Source organism: Rattus rattus, chromosome 1 (assembly GCF_011064425.1).
Source record: "Rattus rattus isolate New Zealand chromosome 1, Rrattus_CSIRO_v1, whole genome shotgun sequence".
Taxonomy (NCBI): Eukaryota; Metazoa; Chordata; class Mammalia; order Rodentia; family Muridae; genus Rattus; species Rattus rattus.
In genome coordinates, this window is record NC_046154.1 from 271,939,049 (window position 1) to 271,954,544 (window position 15,496).

At 47.0% G+C, this 15,496-nt stretch overlaps 1 protein-coding gene across 1 annotated transcript in view; it reads left to right on the forward strand.

Moving 5' to 3' along the window:
* Positions 1-10,060: 10,060 nt before the first annotated feature.
* The window catches only part of Spats2 (spermatogenesis associated serine rich 2), a 70,077-nt gene continuing 64,641 nt past the window's right edge, over positions 10,061-15,496 (forward strand). The window contains exon 1 of the mRNA XM_032886200.1: positions 10,061-10,241. The gene's annotated coding sequence lies outside the window, so the exon portion shown is untranslated. The remainder of the gene's footprint in view (positions 10,242-15,496) is intronic.

Below are 15,496 nucleotides of genomic sequence, written 5' to 3' on the forward strand. Positions count from 1 at the left end.
GAGGGCATCGGATCCCATTACAGATGGTTGTGAGCCACCATGTGGTTGCTGGGAATTGAACTCAGGAGAGCAATCAGTGCTCTTAACCACTGAGCCATCTCTCCAGCCCACCAGCTCTCATTCTTGTCCACCTTCCGGGGTTTATTTTATTTTTTCCAGTCAGGGTCTCATGCATCCCAGGCCGACTACGACCTTAAACTTCTGAGCTTCCCAAGTGTTGGTATGACAGACATGTTCTACCATGGCTGATTTATCCGTTTTGTGTTTTGAGACAAGCTCTTACACTGTAGCTCACGCCAGCCTCAAACACCTGCCAATCATTCTGCCTCAGTTTCCCGAGTGCCAGGATCTCAGTCACAGGCTGCCACTCCTAGCTCTCTCGTGGATATTTTTATATAAATGGAACCAGACAATATGTCACCCTTTGTATGTGTGCCAGACTTCTTTCGTGTAGCATGATTTTCGGGGTTCATCCATGTTATCGCATGCATCATCGTATTTCTTTTATAAATAGTTCACATCTTAAAGCTATTAAAGGTTTGAAGAAATCTTTATTTTATACACGTAGGTATGTATACATAGTAAAGAATGCTGCGTCGATGATGCCTTCATGCCTAGAATTCATCTATTCTCTTGAGTTATCCCCTTAGAATAAATTCCCGCGGGTGAGATTATTAGGTCAAAGGGCACGAACATTTTTACAGCTCTTGTCAATATTGCTCTTAAATTGTGGTGCCCAGAACTAATGCAATTCGCACCGTGTTCAGACAGAACAGGGCACCGTGGGGGCTATTAAGTTCTCAAGGTCTGGACAATATATCATCCTTTAAATCAGGAAGTACCAGAATTTATTAGTGTTCCCTCTTTTTTTTCCTTTTCTTTCTCCCCCTCTCTCCTTCCCTCTCTCCCCTTTCTTTCTTTGTTTCTGGTTTGTATGCCTGTTATTCTTTGAGCTTCTAGCTTGTTTGTTTTGAGACAGGATCTCAAGTATGAAGCTGAGAATAGCTTTGAATTGCTACCCCCACCTCCCAAAGGCGGAGATTACGGACAAGCACCGCCCAGCTTGGGTCACGTGGTACTGAGACTCAAACCCAGGTGTGCTAACGGAGCTGGCTAATTAAGCCGCCAACCCCCCTCTCCACGCACCGCTTGTTAAAGCTGTGTTTGCAGCTATTCTCAGACCTACGGGCTTTTTGAGGATCCTGAACTTGAATTTATTCTGTTGTGGTTTTCTTAATATTTTTTTAACCTTTATTTTTGTTTTATGTGTATGTGTATTTTGTTGCCGTGTCTGTCTGCATAGCACATGCTGGCAGTACCGGAGGAGGCAAGAAGGTAGGGAAGCCCTTGGGGATGGAGTTGCAAAATGGTTGTGAGCTACCCTGTGGATGACGGGAACGAACTCCGATCCTTTGGAAGAGCAGCCAGTACTCTTAACCACTGAGCCACCTTTCCAGCCCATTTTTTTTTTCTTCTTTAATGTTGGGTGGTCCCAATAAGCTAGCTGAGGCTGGAGAGATGGCTGTGGTTAAGAGCACTGACTGCTCTTCCAGAAGTCCCGAGTTCAATTCCCAGCAACCACATGGTGGCTCACAACCATCTGTAATGGGACCTGATGCCCTCTTCTGGCATGCAGGTGTACATGCAGATAGAACATTCATACATTAAGTTACTTTTTTAACTAGTTGAAGGTATAGTTTCTTACTCTTATTTATTTATTTAATTTATACTAGTACACTGTAGCTGTCTTTAGACACACCAGAAGAGGGCATCAGATCCCATTACAGGTTGTGAACTCCCAACAGTCTGAGAGCGAGACCGGAAATTGAACCCAGGTCCTCTGGAAAACAGTCAGTGCTCTGAACTGCTGAGCTATTTCTCCATGCAGACTTCCGCCTGTGCTTTTAAAAAGTCTGGAAGTCGCCCGTTAGGAGGATAATTTCCAGAGTTTAATTATCCCCCCGACCCGTTTTGTTTGTTTGTTTGTGAAAAGGATGGAGGAACTGTGAAGCCGAATGAGTGTTGTTAAAGGCAGGCTCCAGATGCAGGGCAGTCTTCTTCAGTCACCCTGTAATTCCCTGGGGGATCTGTCGGTTCATTTTGCTTGGGCTCGGTGGATAAAGGCCCACCTGTGCAGCTTGTGGGCCAGAGCTGAATCCCTAGATCCCCCACGGTGGCAGGCAGAGAGCAAACCCAAGAGCTGTCCTCTGAGGGGCTCAGGTGCACCCTGACCTGGTTTTCACTTCACTTCAGGCACCCGTTTACTTCCGAGATTCTTAGGCCACCACCGGGACCAAACCACATTTTGCTGGTTGGGTTTAATTTGGTTTTGCTTTTGCTAAAGCGAGTCTCTAAAAGTTTATGTGGTGTTCTGGCTGGATGAGATGGCATTTCCTTCTTTCTCTTTATCTGCCTCCTCCACCCTCCCCCACCCCACTCTCTTCCTTTGTCCCACTGAGCATCCAAACTTTATCTATTCCTCCGTTTATTTGTAAAAGATGATAACTCTGTGCAAGGACTTCGGACTTTGGGCGGTTTAAGCTGTGTTGACAAGCTTCAACAGGATAAAAACAGTGTCTTGGGTGGGAAGGTTGAAAAAGGACAATTTTAACCCATTCCGTTCCAGACCTTCTCAGTTCCTCTTCTGTGTCCAGGGCGGTGAATCGGTTAGCTTGGAAAACATGACTTTTATCTATCTACACTTTATCTGTCTGTCTATCTATCTATCTATCTATCTATCTATCTATCTATCTATCTATCTATCTATGTTTAAATTCAGTGTGTGTGTGTGTGTGTGTGTGTGTGTGTGTGTTGGGAACATGACCGTGTGGGTGCGGTGCTCAAAGAGGTCAAAAGAGGGTGTTAGAGTCCCTGGAGCTGGAGCTATTCATGGTCACCTGTAGTCTTTTTTTTTGGTTTGTTTGTTTGTTTTGTTTTTTTTCTGGACCTGGGGACCGAACCTAGGGCCTTCTGCTTGCTGGGCAAGTGCTCTACCACTGAGCTAAATCCCCAAACCCTTCACCTGTAGTCTCTTAAAATAATGTGTATGGGGCTGGAGAGATGGCTCAGTGGTTAAGAGCACTGGCTGCTCTTCTAGAGGTCCTGAGTTCAATTCCCAGTACCCATATGGTGGCTCACGACCATCTATAACTGTAGTCCCATGGGATCCAATGCCCTCTTCTGGTGTGTAAATGTACACACAGGCATACACATAAATCTTTTTTAAAAATTGTGTATGTGTGTGGGGCAGAGCTTTTGTGGCCTTTGCGGGCACATGGTACAGACATACGCTTAGGGGAAGCGCCACCCACATTTAAAATAAGTAAGTAAAGAAAGGAAGGAGTGGTTCAGGCCTTTAATCCCAGCACTCAGGAGGCAGAGGCGGGGAGGATCTCTGAGTTCTAGGCCAGCCTGGTCTACAGAGTGAGTTCCAGGACAGCCAGGGCTAAACAGGGAAATTCTGTTTTGAAAAGCAAAAAGGAATGACAGAACTAAAAAGAAAACAAACAAGGGCTTGGAGCAAACAAGGAAGGACTTGGTGACTGTCAGCACGGTCTACTTTGTCCTCCTCGCACAGATCTAGGAGCCATCATGGTGCCAGTTATTTTTCTGCTTCGGACTTGATTTGTCTTTTTTTTTTCTCTTTCCTCCCTGGGACCCCTCATCAGTGACCGCTTAGTCCAGACACATGGAGAAGGAACACACTTGTCTTCTTAACATCACAGGGGGAGCATCCTGCTTCTTAAGACCTTCAGGGGGGCTGGGGATTTAGCTCAGCGGTAGAGCCCTTACCTAGAAGGCGAAAGGCCCTGGGTTCGATCCCCAGCTCCAAAAAAAAAAAAGAACAAAAAAAAAAAAAAAAAAAAAAAAAAAGACCTTCAGGCTACCCTTCTCCATCAGGGCATTTGTTGCTCTGCTGGTCCTATCTTTGCTGATGTCACTGTCCCTTCCGACAATTCTTTTTCCATCTGCTGCTAGTCTGACTCCTTGAATGTCTTTTACGACCTAGCTTAAGGGTTATCCCTTCACTGATTGGTTCAAGGTTCGGTAATCTCTCCCCGAGTTCCGTTAGCCTACTTGTCTAAGTTGTGCGGGTCTCTGGAGCATCTCCTCACGAGTTACTACGTAATTGCTCTGTCTCACGTTTACAAGTCTTTCCTTAGCTTCCCCCAACTCCTTAAGGGCAGGAGTAGCCTTCTTCCGAAGCAAATAACAGACCGTTTAATAAATCTGTAATCTTGGATAAATTATTTAACCAGTTTGAAGTTCGGTTTTCTTGTTTCCTACGTGGGGATAATGTTCCCTGTATCACGGGGATGATGAAACAGAGATGATTTACTGAGAGTTCTTTATAAATTATAAAATATTTGTTAGAGCAGCTAGGCAGGACTTTTTGTTATGTAGCCCAGTGAGCCTCAGATTTACCATCTCCTGTCTTAGCCTCCCAGGTGCTGAAGTCTATGTATATTTCACTGGGGTTGGCTTTTTATTTTGAATCTTATTACTATTGTGTGTGTGCACGTGTGTGTGTGTGTGTGTGTGTGTGTGTGTGTGTGTGTGTGATGCTGATGACGGGTGTATGTGCGTGGATCTGTGTATGTGCATGTGTACGGATGAATACGTGTTACAGTGCACATAGAGAGGTTATAGAGCAGGAGAGGGTTCTTCCTTTTCACTGCGTCTTCCAGGAATCTAACTCAAATCACCAGGCTTTTGAGACGATCACGGGGTTGGGGATTTAGCTCAGCGGTAGAGCGCTTGCCTAGCAAGCACAAGGCCCTGGGTTCGGTCCCCAGCTCCAGAAAAAAAAAAAAAAAAAAAAAAAAAAAAAAAAAAGAAAGAGACGATCACTTTCACACACTCAGCCATGCTCCTGGCCGTGGCTGGGTAATTCTTGAAGAAAAAAACAGGACAGAATGCAGAAATGAAAGCGTGTGCTAAAGTTTTGGGTTAGCTTTTAACATTGAAGTGTCACATTACAGTATTGGTGATGTCAGAGTCAAAACTCAGGTCACAGTAAAGCAGTGTTAATTTCATCCCTCACAGAGGGACAAATTCACTAAAGGTTACATTGAAGGTGTTTGTTTGTTTGTTTGCAGTGCTGGAGATTAATCCCAGGGCCTCCAGCATGCTAGGGAATTAAGGTCTCTATGCAGACCTGCTTTTTTTTTTTTTTTTCTGAGCTGGGACCGAACCCAGGGCCTTGCGCTTGCTAGGCAAGTGCTCTATCGCTGAGCTAAATCCCCAACCCGCTTTTTATTCTTTATAAAGATTTATTTATTTATTTATTTATATGAGGACACTGTAGCTGTCAGACACACCAGAAGAGGGCACCAGATCTCATTACAGATGGTTGTGAGCCACCATGTGGTTGCGGGGAATTGAACTCAAGACCTCTGGAAGACCAGTCAGTTCTCTTAACCACTGAGCCATCTGTCCAGCCCCACTTTTTAGTTTTTGATATAGGCTCTTTGCTACATTGGCTTTGTTACCCTTGAACTTGAAATCATCCTGCCTCAGCCTCCCAAGTGTTGGAATTACAGCTGTGCTCCAGCACGCCTGGCTTGGATCTCAGTTTTGTTCTGTAATGTGGTGAACGCTGAGCTGATTGAGCCCCTTACATAGAATATCATGAGTTAATCCAGAGGACCTGGGTTCAATTCCCAGTACCCACATGGTGGTCCACAAACGCTATAATTCCAGTTCCAAGGGCTCCAACACCCTTTTCTGGTCTGTGTGGGTACTGCACACATGTGCATGCATGCAAGAACACATACACACATTAAAAAATATTTTTAAAATGTTGGAGCTGACTGTTGTGATAAATGCTTTCATCTCAGCACTTGGGAGAGGTAGGTAGGTGGCCGTCTATGAGTTCCAGGCCAGTTAATGAAGTGAGACCCCGTCATTAAAAAATACCACCTCCGGGGTTGGGGATTTAGCTCAATGGTAGAGCGCTTGCCTAGCAAGCGTAAGGCCCTGGGTTCGGTCCCCAGCTCCGAAAAAAAAACAAAAACAAAAACAAAAACAAAAACAAAAAAAAGACCACCTCTCCTCCCAAAAATGTTGTGAAAAAGGTGAAACCCTCAGAAACCTCTTAGGAAGGGGTTTCTTCTTTGGAGAAAGCTGCAGAGTCTATAATAGTCTGTTTCTGGGCTGGGGGGATGGTTCATTGGTTGAGAGCACCAGCTGCTCTTCCAGAAGTCCTAAGTTCAAATCCCAACAACCACATGGTGGCTCACAACCATTTGTAATGGGGTCCGATACCCTCTTCTGGTGTGTCTGAAAACAGCTATAGTATGCTCATATATAATAAATAAACCTTTAAAAAATAGTCTGTTTCCCTCAATGTGAACAAGGCATATTACTGAATTATTAAATACTCTGATGAAAGCTCCGTGTTTTCTAAGATCATCTGCTTGTGAAATAGTTTTCTTAGATAATATCCCCTGAATATTCCACGGAGCTAATTTTTTGAGACTTGGTTTGGACTGCTGCCGTAATGTTTTGAGTAGAAGTGGCGGACTGTAGAAATGTCTCACTTGGTAAAGCTCTTGCCATGCAAGCAAGAAGACGAGTTTGATCCCTAGACCATAATAAAAGGCTGGGCGTTGTGGTCCGCCTTATACTTCCAGTGCTGGGGAGGTGGAGACCACCGGGTCTCTCCTGCTCACTGGCCATTCAGTCTAGCTTACTTAGTGCGTTCCAAGCCACTGAAAGACTGACTTTAAAAAAAAAGTTAGGTCGAGAAATGGCTCAGTAGTTAAGAACACTGGCTGCTCTTCCAGAGGACCCAGGTTCAATTCCCAGCACCCACACGGCAGCTCACAATTGTCTGTAACTCCAGTTCCAGGGAATCTGACACCATCTCTTAGCCTCCATGGACATCAGATACCAGAGAGGTGGGTGCACAGTCATACACACAGGCAGAACACCCATACACGCTGAAGGAGGAGGAGGGGGAGGGGAGGAGGACGGAGAAAAGGAGAAAGAGGAAGAAGAGAAGGAAGAGGAGGGGGGAGGAGGAAGGAGAAAAGGAGAAAGAGGAAGACGAGAAGGAAGAAAAGGAAGAGGAGGAGGAAGAGTGAATCAGTTTCCTCTGGCCTCCATATGCACCTGCATAGACGTTGAGTCACACACAAACGCGTGGGCACGCACAGAGATAGGAAGCACAGGCGAAGGAGAACTACAGGCTTTTGGCTCTTCTCTGCCCCCTTTTGCGCCTGTTACGGTTTCCGGCTTCAGTCAGCACCACTGGAAAGTTAAAAGTTTTCTCTTTTCAGTGCCGGGGATCAAACTCAGGGCTAGGCAAGTGCTCTCACGGGACTATGTCCCCAGCCCTGTGTATTCCTTTCTTTTCTTTTTTTTTTTTAGATATTATTTATTTGATGTATATGATTACACTGTAGCTGTCTTCAGACACACCAGAAGAGGGCATTACAGATCTCATTACAGATGGTTGTGAGCCACCATGTAGTTGCTGGGATTTGAACTCAGGACCTCCGGAAGAGCAGTCAGTGCTCTTAACCACTAAGCCATCTCGCCAGCCCCAGCCCTGTGTATTCCAGTCAGGGTCTTAGCTCAGGCCGCCCAGGAACTCCTGATCCTCCAGCTTTCTACTTGGCAAGTGTTCCGCCACTGAGCTATAGCCTGAGACCTTGATGCTAGCTTTATTTTTGTTTTTGTTTTTTTTTTTTTTGAGAAAGGGTAACCTTGGCTGGACCGGAACTCACTATATAGACCAAAGTGGCTTCAAACTCACAGAGATCCTCCTGCCTCTGCCTCCCAATGCTAGGGCTGAAGGTGTGCACTACCACACCCTGCTAGATTTTTTGTTTTGTTTTGTTTTTTGTTTTTCTTTTTTTTGGAGCTGGGGACTGAACCCAGGGCCTTGCGCTCTACCACTGAGCTAAATCCCCAACCCCGATTTTTTTTTTTTTATGATTTATTTTTTTATGTGCATTGGTGTTTTGTCTGCATGTGTGTCTGTGTGAAGGAGTCAGAAGCTCTAAAACTAGAGTCACAGATAGGTGTGAGCTGCCCTGTGGGTGCTGGGAATTGGACCAGGGTCCTCTGGAAGAGCAGCCAGTGCTCCTAACTACTGAGCCATCTCTCCAAATCCTAGAGGGCAGAGTTTTAAAAAGTAAATCTTGTGAGGAGACTTTTTCTGCTGTCACCCAAGGGACTGAGCATTCTTCTCAACTTCTCAGAATTTTTCTATGAAGACATACTAAATACAGTATTATAGTGATTTGTGAGTGTGTGTGTACACGCGCAGGGGCGTGGGAGTTCCACACATGTAGAGACTAGAGGAAACCCTCAGATGTGTGGTGGGGACTTAACCCGGGAACCTGCACATCTTTAGGCAAAGTGCTTTGCCACTAGCTGCAACTATAGCCTTCCAATGATTCTGTCCTGGAGCTCTGTGTAGCCCAATATTACCTGGGACTCCTGCTTCCACATGCCAAGTGCTACGATTACAGGTGGGGACAACCACACTCCCCTTGTCGGTGACATCTGAATAATGCTCACAAATTGGGTAAGATGTGTTCTATAAACTATTTTTCCTCCCCCGCCCCCACCCCTTCAGCAACCCTCCCCCACCCCTCTTAAGTGATCAAGAGGCTGAGACAAGAGGCTGATTCAGAGTGGGAGGCCAGCAGAGAGCTATATCATTCATGGCCAGATCTTCTCACAACAAACAGAAATAAAAACAGTGCAAAGCAAAAAGAACAAGGATCCGATGAAGATACATGACTTGGCAGACACATACTGTACCACGGTCAATTATGAGATCTAGGACTGGAGTGAAAACGTATGGATGAACTGTGCCCCTGCCTGTAGCGCCCATCTAAAAGCACACACTTGAGGTAGTTCAGTCCAAAGCTCCTTTGTTTGGCTTCAAAGAAAGAGAATGAGACGGCTAAACTGTTCAGTGGTGATTTAGTTTAAATCTCAGCCTCTACCAGGAGTATTCAACCTTTTGATATCGTGACATGATTGTCTTCCACAAAGTTCACTATTCAGATTTTGAAAATAATCGCCCAAACAGGTCTCATGTTTAAAGGAAGTTCCTCAGCTTGAATGTGGGTTGGACATGCCCTTTCTAACGTCTCTCCTGACCAGCCAACCCGTAAGATAATAACTCAAAAGATACATCAATACTAGAGATGATTCTGGCCCCTGGAGAGACTGGAGATTTCGAGTAATGATTACTAAGATAGGTATTTAACAAAAAGATTAGAGTACTGATTACGAAGATAGGTATTTAACAGAAAGATTCGACAACAGGAGTTACTGATCACAGCCACGTAGAGGGATGCAGAAAGTGTGAGGTCATTCGCCCCACAATCTCTCTCCTGACCTCTCACCAGGCTGTGTGGCTCGCTGGCTCTGAAATGACCTTTAGGAGCAGAAGGTGGTCCGGAAGTGGGCAAAGTTAAAGGGAGTTAGTGGCTGAATTGTTCCTGGCTAGAGAGGACGTATGTGACTGCAGACCTGGAGCAAAAAGCTCTAGGTTCTCCTTGGGGATCTTCGGCCACCTCCGGAGAGTTTCGGCTCTTTCCGTCAGTTCCCGCTCGGCTCTTCACTTAGGGGCACGCTGGCGCCCACTCCCAGCCCGGCCGCTTCAGGTCGCCTTTCCCGCACGCGGACGCGAGTACGCGCCCCGCTCATCTCGCCGTTCCTTCCCGTTTGGCCCCTGACCCGCTCCTTCAACCCCTCAGTAATTCCCCGTCTCCCGCGCCTCAGGCGCGCGAATCGGGCGCGAAGGGACGGCGCCGGAGAGGAGCGGTAACCGGGCCGCGCGCCCCCTCGGCTCGGGTCTCCCGCGCGCGTCGCGTCGGGGTCGCGCCGGCGCGAGTACGCGCCCTGCGCTCCGGCTGGCGGGGGCGCACGCGCGGCACGCACGCGCGGGCCTGAGGCAGGGCGAGGGGGCGAGCGGCGCGAGTGCGGTCGGGCGAGGGTCGCTGTGGATCCGCGGGCACTCCGGCCCTAGCCGCGCCTGCGAGTCTCTGTCCGCCGCCCGGCGGACGAGGGAAGCGGGGAAGGCGGCGGTGGGGGCGGGGCGGCGTCGGGCCTTGGGCGAGCTGGGGGAGGAGCGCGGTAGCGACGGCGGCGGCTCCCGAGGACGAGGGCGAGGAGGAGGCGGAGGCTCTTCTTTCCTCATCCCAGACCCGGGAGCGTCCGGAACGCAGAGCCCGGAACTGGGGGACGCGGCGGCTGCAGGGAGCCCGGGCTAGGTGAGGCTGGGGGTGTTGGGTGAAGTGGGTGGCGGGGGCGAGAGGGGCCGGAGGTGGAGGGAGGGCTCGAGGAAGGGAAAAGAGGGAAGGGGCAGTTGTTGGGGGTTGGGGTACCGAGAGGAGGGGGACCGGGAGCCCTTTGGGACCTGCAGTGTGGAGAGGGCCGCGGGTTTCTGGGGTTAATGGGGCGAGCGAGGCACACGGGTCCGAGTTGGGGAGTTTCCAGAGGATAGGCCGGAGAAACAATGGAGTGAGGGGGACTCTGGTGTGAGCGTGTGTGCGGTCCTAGATTTAAGAAACTACGTGCGGGATCGAAAAGAATGAAATAATGGGTCATTTGAAATGTGAGGTACGGCGAGATGGGCATGTGTAAAGTCTTCTGCATGGTGTCAGCGGTGCTTAGGACGCAAGTGCCATCATCGGACTTAAAGGGTAGAAGGACAATTTCGGAATTTGAGAGGAAAACGAGACTAAGAAAGGCAAAGAGAGGTAAAGAAATACGAGTTTGTTCTTGAATTCAAACAGAGCCTAGGATAGGTGAACTAGAGGGGTCTTCGTCTCCTAATTCATCCAAGATGAGTGGATTTTTTTTTTTTAAAGTGGGTTAGTCTTGGCCCCTTGCTAAGGCATGCAAGCCAGTCTCCCAATAATTTTATTATTATTATTTATAGTTCATTTTATTGTAAGGCAAAACTGTAATATTTATTCTCGATCAGCTCAGCAGACTACTGTACATAATTTCTCCGTATTTATTGAAGCGAGAGAGAACACATTACCAGCAAGTACTTTACCATGAGTGAGGTCAGCGATACTGCAGAGTTCAAGGTGTTTGGGCTGAAAAGTTATGAATAACTGTGATTTAAAAAAAAAAACTTAAGTTGTCTGTCCTTTGTAAGAATTTTCATTTCCCACTGAGAAATGTTCCCGCTGAAAAATGTTCATAGACCATCTAATTCTGGTTTTGTGCTTGGGGAAGAGATTTGGGGGGTTTTTGTTAGTTTTTGGAAATTGTTCAGTGATGCTGGTTCCTGATGGGCAAGCTGCCTCAGTATTCTTGCATTTTGAGTTAAGATGGCTTGGGAATACTGTGAAAAAGTATTTCTGGATTATGGACTTTGTATCCCCCTCCAGGCCTCCCCCATTGGGAGGGGGTCCTCAGTCTTTATCTGTAACCTAGGCTGGCTTGTGACCTATTGTGTAACTCCAGTTGCCTTGGAGTGGCCAGTTTGCCTCAGACTCCCAGCTGCTGGGATTACAGGTGTGAGCCACTTTGCTGGACTTGTATTTTCTTGCAGCTTTGATTTCCAGAGCAGATTTGATCCAGCACTCACTAGGAGATCACTGATTTTGAAGCTATAATTATCATTATACATCCATAGATGTGTGCTTGCGCTTTTCATCTGTGAGACATGAAGTTTTGCTGACTCATCTAAACTAAAATTTCTGGGCAGTCATCGGTTTATATTTTTCAGCTGTGTTTCTGGTAGCAGGCAGCATTGGGCTACCTTATAAATATCCAAAAATCATGATCTAAAATATACCGTTGGTGGGGGTGCATTGCCTTAATCTCAGCACCCAGGAGGCAGAAGCAGGCAGGTCTCTGGGCGTTCCGAGGCCATCCTGGTTTACAGAGTGAGTTTTGGGACAGCCAGGGCTATGTAGAGAAATCCTATCTCGAATAACAAACAAAAATAAATAAATAAAAAAATAAAGATCAATGAAAAAAATTTAAAAATTAAAAAAATTCTTATTATTTTAAGTGATGGGTGCGTCATTGTGTTTGTGCATTCGAGTGCAGTGCCCCCAGAAGAGGGGGCGGGATTCTCTGCAACTGGAGATCAGTCAGTTTTGACCCTCATGGGGGAGGGGGCAGTACTGGGAATAAAACTCTGATCCTCTGCACGATCAGTGAGCAGTACACACTCTTAACCACTAGAGCCATTAGATTGTATTTAAATTTAAGAAAATATTTTAGAGACACTTATCACTCTGTAGCCCAAGCCGGCCCATAATTCATAATTAATTCTGTCTCAGCCTCCAGCGTCCTGGGGTTACAGGCAAATGAGGCAGCCATGCCTGGTTGAATGGGGCTTTTCCTGTACAAGAGTCAAGTGAGCCTCCAGATTACACCGGTGCCAGAGAGGGGTCTCGGCCCTTGGGACGTGGAGGCCTGAGGGTCAGAAGCTCCAGGGCATCCATCTTTGCATACACAGTTTGAGATCATTCTGGATTGGCACCGCTGGAGGCCCGTCTCACCCCTTACCTCCAGCTCAAAGCCAGGAGAGAGACCTTTTAGTGGACTAGGCAAAGAGCTAAGATTGGTTTTTCATGTATAATCTCATTTCATTAATCATCACATTTAATATGTCACTTTATAAGTTTAGAGATTTAAAAAAAAAAAAAAGCCAGGCAGCAGTGGCACAGGTCTTTAATCTCAGCACTCAGGAGGCAGAGGCAGATCTCTGAGTTCGAGGCCAGCCTGGTCTCCAGAGTGAGTTTCAGGACAGCCAGGACTACACAGAGAAATCTTGTTTAGAAAAACCTTTAAAAAAAGAACGATACGTTTAGAGATTAAATAATTTGCTACGGTCACAGAGTGAGGGAGGGAATATCCAGACCTATCTCTGTTTGCCTGGCTTCTTTAGTTTTTCAGTCCTCCTGCTCCCACCTCCTGCAGGCCAGGATTATAGGGGATTATAGACATGGCAGCCATGCCCCGTTCATGCAGCATGGAACCTGGGGCTCCGTGTACCCGGCCAACTGACTGAGACACGTGCCCCTCTTCTCTTGTGTTTTCTCCTTTTCTTTTGAGGCGGTCTCACCATAGCCCCGGCTGACTGGGATCTCTGTTAGACGAGGCCGGTCTCAGACTCACAGAGAGCCATCCACCTCTGGCTGAGATTTGGATGAACGCGTGCCTGCAGGCCAGGTCCTCCGGTCCTCTCTTACTCTTCTGACACAGGTTTTATAGGTTTCACGCCGTAGCGCAGGCTCTCATCCTACCTCAGCCTCCCGACTGTGGGCATTGGAGGAGTGAACTGCCATATCCACCCTTCTCAGAACAGATCGTGTGTCTGTGTGTCTGTGTGTCTGTCTGTGTGTATGCGGTGTGTATGCTGGAGTTACAGGCGACCATGAGCTCCCTGATGTGGGAACCAAACTCCTCTGGAAGAGCTCCTAACTGCTAAGTCATACTGCTGTAAAGCATTATGAACTGGTTGAAACCTGAGTCTGTTACGATAACAGTAATTCTTTCTCTCCTCGCCTCGCCTTCCCTCCCGTCCTCTGTCCTGCTGGAGAGAGATGGTCTTGTAATTGTAATACGGCCCGGGCTCTCCTTAGTCTTTTTGCCTTAGCCTTCCAGGTGTTGTGATTGTAGGATGCACACATCTGTCTTGACAGCAAACGGTGCTTTTGCTCGGGTTGGTTTGTAGAGTAATCCCGTCTGTAGACTCTTAAAAAGTTTGCTGCTCCTGTGGTTTTTAAAGACTTCCAGGGTTCTGGTAGTAGTGCTAAAACAACTCACTGAGATTCGTCTTGCGATCGCGCTTTTCTGTTTAGTCTAGTTGAAGAAGTATTCATACCTAGAGGAGTCAAGGCAGCCAGTTGCAGGCCCAGAACCAATTAACTTGGGAAAACAATCGAAAACTGCTCAGTGCTCAAGGGCACTCTCAAGCACCTGTTGATCCCACGGTTGATACTGGCATTATATCTAAATATAGACAAGAAACCCAGAATGGGTAGAACAGAGAAACAGCTGGGGCCTGAGGGAGGAGCTGTAGGTTACTGGCCAAAAACACCAGCATGATCCTTAGAGGCCCATCAGGCTACAGATGCTAGTGAATAACAGGAGGGGAGGGAGGGGAGGGAGGAGGGAGGGGGAGGGGGGAGGGAGGGAGCGGAGGGAGGCATTTTCTTTTTGTTGAGGTTTTATGTGTTCCAGGTCTTGAACAGTCACCCAATATTGGTATCGGAAGAAATTTCTATGTACTATTTTTTAAGATCGCTACCTGTGGTTTCCCATTGTAGACCCACCGTATTAAAGCTGGGAATGACAAAATAACATTCTTTTGGAGCACTTTGCTTAGAAGTACAAGTGCTTAGATCGGTCTTGCTGCTTTCACTGGAAGCTGGTAGGAAAGGCTAGTTTTGTTTTGTCTCAGGGTAGTTTTGTTTTGTCTCAGGGAAGGAGGAGCCCCTTCATCACCCGACCAACCCTGTAGGGTAGGGCTCAGCTTTCCTAGTTGCTGAGAGCCTGTGTTCAGCCTTGGGAGGACGCCCTTCCCTTCCCTGTGTACTGAGGGCCTGACTTCCTGGGTAACTTGTCTGTGCTCCAGTCAGCAAAGCATTCCTGGCCTGTCACCTTACCTTTTTTGGTTTTTTGGATATATTTTTGCCACAAAGGGTTAAGCATTTTTTCTTGGTTGCCTGTCTGTCTGTCTGTCTGTCTGTCTGTATGTATGTATGTATGTACTTATTACTGTGGTAAAATATAAATCCAGTTCAGTCAGGTCTACACAGGGAAACTCTCAAACAAACAAACAAACAAACTTTTACTAATTTATTGAACCAGAATCAGATTAGAGGACATTTTGATCATTTTAAATGTAAATGCATTAGATACTCTCATGGCTGGACACTGTCATCTACCTGAACTTTTTTCTTCCAAAAGGAAAACGGTAACTGTGTACTAAACATCAACTCCTCATTCTCCGTCTCTGGGAGCCTGTCAACCATGATTCTGCTGTTTCCCTCCTGTCCGTATGAGTGGAAATATTCTCTGTATTCTGTAGATAATGGGATATTGTATTTTTCTCAGTGTTTGTCTGTCTGTGTCTGTGTGTCTGTCTGTCTTTCTGTGTGTGTCTGTGTATGTTCATGCCTGAGTGCACTGGGGGTTATTTATGGCCATATGCACTAAGCCATTGAATTCCTGGGTTCCAATAAGCCTCCCGCCTCACCCTCTGAGTAGCTGAGCCCAGGTGTTCACTAGAGCATCCTGTAACACTGTTAATTTGTTTCTGCATCCTCAGTGGGCATCTAGGTTGCTTGATGCCTTTGGGCTATTATGAATAATATCTAGAGTCCTTTCAGTTTTCAGTGCTATGGCTTGGTCAAGCAAGGTGCTATGGCTTATGCAGGCAGCTGAAAACTCCAGGGACTTCGTTCCAGGGCAGCCTGGTCTACAGCAGTGGGCTGCTTCACAAAATCCAGCTATAACAGTGAAGAGTCACTGTATGACCCAGCAAGGTGTT